This window comes from Magnolia sinica, chromosome 8 (assembly GCF_029962835.1).
Source record: "Magnolia sinica isolate HGM2019 chromosome 8, MsV1, whole genome shotgun sequence".
Lineage (NCBI taxonomy): Eukaryota > Viridiplantae > Streptophyta > Magnoliopsida > Magnoliales > Magnoliaceae > Magnolia > Magnolia sinica.
Window position 1 is genome coordinate 82,349,536 of NC_080580.1, and position 6,000 is coordinate 82,355,535.

Here is a 6,000-nt window from a genome sequence, read left to right on the forward strand (position 1 = left end):
TGAAATAATGGCAGGGAAGTTTTAGATACTAAAAAACAGGATTTGGCTTCTAGGAGTTTACATGTGAAACCTTCTGGTCGAGATTCTCCTGAATAAAAACTTTAAGATTATCCAGCTGAGTAGATTTTTGGAGCATGTCAGAGTCCATCCATAGTGGAACATAGCAAACCAATGTTCTAGCCTATAAAATCATCAGAAAGGCCATACCATTACTGCTCTCGTGTAGAAAGATTGGCCTATAGAACTGCATTTTGACCAAATTTCCAACTAACTTTTAGTCCAACCCCAGCGGCTTTCATCTCACTGGCTTTGGGCTCCTCTTGCTTATTTTTCACTTTTGATTATGTGTTCTCCATTAGAGTAGGTGGAGGCTTCTTTACAACCTTCAGCTATTATAGCTACAACTCTGATTGTTGGTTGATTCAGAATAGCCAAGGAGGAAGCAGCGCGAACATGCTGAGAAGAATCTAATTACAATTCCTGCAAAAAACCAATTGAATGTGCACCCCTAATTTCATCATCTATCAAACAAGAAGAAAAAAAAAATCACACTGCATGAAAAGATACTTCCAAAAAGTGCTGGAATTTAAAAAATGAAATCCATCATGAAAATGATTGGATAAGGAAGTATACAAAACAAATCAAATTTCTTTTTGCCAACAGGAGCCTTGGACAGGGAGCGAAGATGAAAATTCTCCCATTGGAGTAGACAATTTCCTGCATCCCGGAGTTCACAGTTCAAGAAAATCATACTAGTGGTAGCATTATGCAAGCAGGCATGTACATTCTACATACTATGATGATGGATCTTTTATGCAAAAGGGGTAGGGAAGCTGCCTATGCCATGCTAGCTTTTAGAAACCTCAGGACATACAATCAACTGATGTGGACTACCAACTTTTCATTCCCACAGTGCAAAATCACACTTTTTTTTTTTGGTAGGACTGATTGGATGATCCTACCAATATATTTCCATCATGTATATCAAAAAAGAAAAAAAAAAAAGAATCCAGCACTAAAGCAGCTTCCACACATACATATGAGAATTGAAGTAAGGAACTAACAAACATAGTTAAGCATATAGCTGCATGGTGGAGAATTTTCATCCAGTCCACTCATCCATTAGATGTGTCACCATATTTTCACCTGGATCTTAAAAATCAGTCTAACCCAAAATTCGCTACAAGAAAGAAGAGCATGATTGATTGATTAAATAAATAAAAACTAATATATATGCTGCAGTAATAACAAGCCAAGTACTAGGCTCTCTATTTCCTGCTGAACGGCCTGAAATAAGACTCCACTCATTTCTACTCGGTTTCTACTATAAGTTAAAACAAGTGGGCTATCTGTTTTATGCGGTTTTTCTGACAAAAATCGATCCGTTAGACCACTCTTCCATCACAAATGCCAAGGACAACTTTTTTCCATGTCCACATGATCATCCTGAAATAAAATAAAAATAAATGTTGACAGAGTGTGCACCTTTAAAACAAGCTCTTCAAAACACTGCTGTACATTAATTCAAGTTTTTGCACTACATTCAAGGAATTGGCCTCCATACTCCCGAGCAAAATCAATTCCCTCTTTCTTCATGACAACCCCTCCACTTTCCTGCAAAATTAAACATCAAGATGCATATCTTGTATTTAAACTGTGGAAATCTTATGATATATAATTCAAAAGAATAAGGCCGTGATTGGAAGTGCACTTAAACCACATTTACAGCATAGAAGTTCCGAGGCCACCCTGTGTTGAAAAGTCCTCTGAGAATGGAGGTATAGTTGTTGTAAACCTTCGTTGGAATTACCTTATCAACTTTGTTTCCAACAAGCATCTTGATGCAATCTTGATTAGTTGAGTAGAGATCGATTTCCTTAGCCCTTATATCCGCAAGATTTGTAAATGTGTCTCGTCTTGCTACATCATAAACTGGAAACATTGCAAAAACTTTAAGATTATCCGGCTGAGTAGATTTTCAGCTTTCAAGACATTCTCAGTAACTGCACCAATAAGAAAACTTTGAAAAGTTGGCTTTTCATCACCAAAAGGGTGGGCTACTTTTCAAACATATTCAAGTCTAACAATGAATTTGGACTCTAAACAGATTGTAATCTATGTTCGGCAGAGCCCTCCATTATTCGTCGAATATGAATGTGAAGTCGAACCATGCATCCCCAGTGCTTGCAGACTCCTTGCTCCTTACCAAGTCTAGATTAGGCATCCCAAAGAAGATGCTAAATTCCCCAAATTAATTTCCACATTCAGGTTAGAAAATCCCCAAATTCTAAAATCTACCTCCGAAGTTGAAAAATCCCCAAATCCTAAAAATCGACATACGAAGCTAAAAAATGACCAAATCCACATTCGAAAATGATAAATCTCCAAATCCCCATGCTGTTGCAAATAAGATTGAGAGAGAGAGAGAGAGAGAGAGAGAGAGAGAATTAGACAGACCTGATGTGGAGTGTTTGGGTTTCTCTCGGACAATGGAGGGCTCCTATGGTGAGAGGCTTTGGATTCGAGGTCTGATTCATGCGTCAGGGTTAGCACGCCGTGAGATGCAACAAAGACATGGCGGTTTCTGTTGGATTTGAGAAAGGGAGAGAGAGAGAGAGCGGGAGAGAAATGAGTTTTTGTTGGACTCGAAAGAGGGAGAGGCGGGAGAGAATTCGGATGCTTTCTCATCTCGAGCAGGTACTCGGGTGAAACGGGCCGTAACGCCGTTTGCAATAGTCGTCTCACTTACCTCGATAGCTGTGATGGGGCCTACTCTGACGCACCAATGGAAAGGCGCTAGCTATGGGCACCAGCCCAGGGTAGTGATTGAACATCCACCATTAAAAAACTCCTAGGGCCCACTGTAATGGTTTTTTGACATCTAACCTGTTGATTAGGTCATACAGACTTGGATGGATGGAAAATATATATATCAGCTTGATTCAAAAACTTAGTGGCCCCCGAGAAGTTTTTAATGGTGAGCGTTCATTCAACACTGTGCGGTCCATTTGAGATTTGGATCAACTTCATTTTTGGGCTCATGTGATAAAATGATCTGGAAGAATGGGTGGATGGCATGGATGAAACACATACATCATGGTGGGGCCCACAGAGCACCGACCATCTGCCATTGGCCAGTGGCAGGGTCAGTAGCCAATCCGTTTCCACTTAAACCACTGGATTAGTGGAAATTACTAGACGGTTGAGATTATCAATATCCAACGATCGGAAATTACTGGACGGATGAAGCACATACGATTGAACACGTAAGACGTGATAGGCGACTGTGGGGGCACACGTGTGTGAGGTCCATGCTTTTGATGGGGTGGGCCACAGCCCTTCTGGTTTGAAAATCAAGCCGTTTTATTCACAAAATATGGGATGGGCGGGAAAAATTGTTCTAGCCAGTCTGTTTTTTTTGGACACTTTGGCCCACTTAAAGGAGTGAAAGAATCATTTTGTCAGAAGATCTAATCAGTGTGGTCCACCGTATGGAAAGGCTCGGATCCCACACACGTGTGTCGTATTCTAGCTTTGTGGGCTTATGAAAGCTTTGGAGTGTAATCTCTTTGCCTTTGCCAGTTTTAAGTACACGTGAGGGTCCAAGATCGTCCGATTTGAGAGATTTTGCAGTGGGGCCCGTTGGTTGACTATCATCAGGCTGGATCCCATGTAGGGAAGTGACAAGAATACAGTTTCAGGTACTCCGTAAGGTACTGTCCTTTTTCTCGAGGTGGATTGCATACTTTGGATGTATGTGTCTTATCCATGCCGTCCATATGTTATTCCGAGTCATTTTAGGGTTGGAGCCCAAAATTAAAGCATATCCAAAGCTAAAGCTTAAGTAGAACCCACCACAATACACCACGGGGATAATGACATCCACCATTGAAATGTTGCCATTCAAGCCTTTCTAGGGACCATAGTGATATTTATTTAATCTCCCTTTAAGTTTATTAGGACAAAATCATCTTTTCTTTGTTGGGACTCGCATAAGCACACGGAGAGAAAGCAAACAAAGTAATTACAATTATACAAACAAATTCAATAAAGAACACTTTAAATTTACATAAAAAAATCATTGCAGAAAAAAGTGACAGTACAAGATGATAATGTACTATGAATAACAAAATTACAAGAAATGAAATCTATCTGATTCAAAGCTTTAAGAGAAAAAGCCATGGCTTTTACTCTCTCCAAAACCCTCTCGAACCCTTAAACACGTCTAGCCTTCACTCTAATCCTAATCACACCCATATATTTAAGGTGAAATGAAAAATAGAAATAAATTGTGCAAAATTGTGCAATCTGTCAACTTGTCGAATCAACTGGTCGAGATGCGTCAATCGGTCTAGTCGATCAGTCTGGTCGACCTGTCGACTAGAGTTTTTGACATGTCAAAAACTCCAAAAGCAATCCAAAGAGTTTTGCCCAAAAAATGAATATTTCAATATCCTTCGACCTGTTGACTAAATTGTCGACTGATTGATGGCCTCTGTTTCAACATAAATTTGAGGCATCTAATTTTCAACAATCTCTACTATGACTTTAATCTTCATGCTGTAACATAGGATGTCTGATCATCTATCTTTACTTTGTCTCCATCATAGCTCCACAATTATCACTTCTCATACACAATCGGTCTTCACTCTACCTTTGCCAAACCTAGAGAAGTCAAGACATAGTCCTGCGTACCTTGAATATATCGGAGTAGTCATTTCATTGCCTCCCAGTGTTGTTTGTCGGGGTTAGATATGTATCTGCTAACTACACCCACCACATGTAAAATATCTGGTCTCATACATACAATGATATACATCAAGTTATCAACCGCACTCGAATAAAGCACACGAGGCATTACCTACTTTTCTTCATCCGTTTCAAGACACTGCTTAGAAGAAAGCCGAAAATAAGTTGTATGGGGAACGTTAACCGGCTTTGCTTTGTTCATCTCATACTTTACTAATGCATTCTTAAGGTATTCAGCCTGAGATAATGAAAGATGAGCTATCGATTTTTTATTTGGGGGGGGGGGGGGGAACAATACCAAATTCTTTGAAATAAAGCGGAATAAATAATCTCAATCGCAAAAAGTATTGAAACCTTGATTCCAAATAATTCGTAGGACAACTTTCACTTAGTATTTTAGGCAGGACAATCTTATACCACGATGTCTTTAAAATCAAACTTTCAAACTAGTAAGAGACAATAAAATAAATACAGCATTCACCACAAATAATGAAATAAATATAACATTCACCACATAGGCACAAGAGATCATAGTGGTTCGGTGCTTAAACTCACACCTTCATTCTCAAAATTATTATCCTCATAATTTTGACTTTCATTATTTCAAGATTTTCACTAGTTCACCTTAACAGCCTCTTACAGTTCTTATGATTTTCACGGGCTATCACAACAAAACCTCCTTTGTGATTTTCACGGGCTATCACAAATCAACTCACAGAGATTTATGGGTTATCTTAGAAAAACCCAAATAAAAGAACAATAATTAACAATTCGTACTTATCTTCAAATGACGATTCGAAAATGTAATTGAAGCTTGATGTAGCGATTTTTTTCCTTGAGTGTCGAAGAGGCAGTATATACTCAACCAAAAAAAATATAGAGATATAATGTATTTCAATGAATATAAACGTTAATGCTGGATATTCAATTTCTATTTCTCCAGTATTGGATAGATTACTCTTTAATTGCATTTAACATCAACTTGAGAAAAGGGAATTGAATAAGCTAAATAAAGATAATAATTACCATACAGATGGCTTAAGGAGGACCTGAGTTTCTCTCTAACTTGCATAAGGTTTATCAGTGAATTTCGTTTTTTAATAGAATGAGAGAAAGTCCCTATTTATAACCAAATTATTCAGAAATTTGGTCGACCTATGAATAAGTTCAGCTGGCCGGATTCTAACGATTCCATTCCAATGGCTATCGGATTGCACAAGATAAGTTTTATTCAAAATTCAGCTGGCCCAA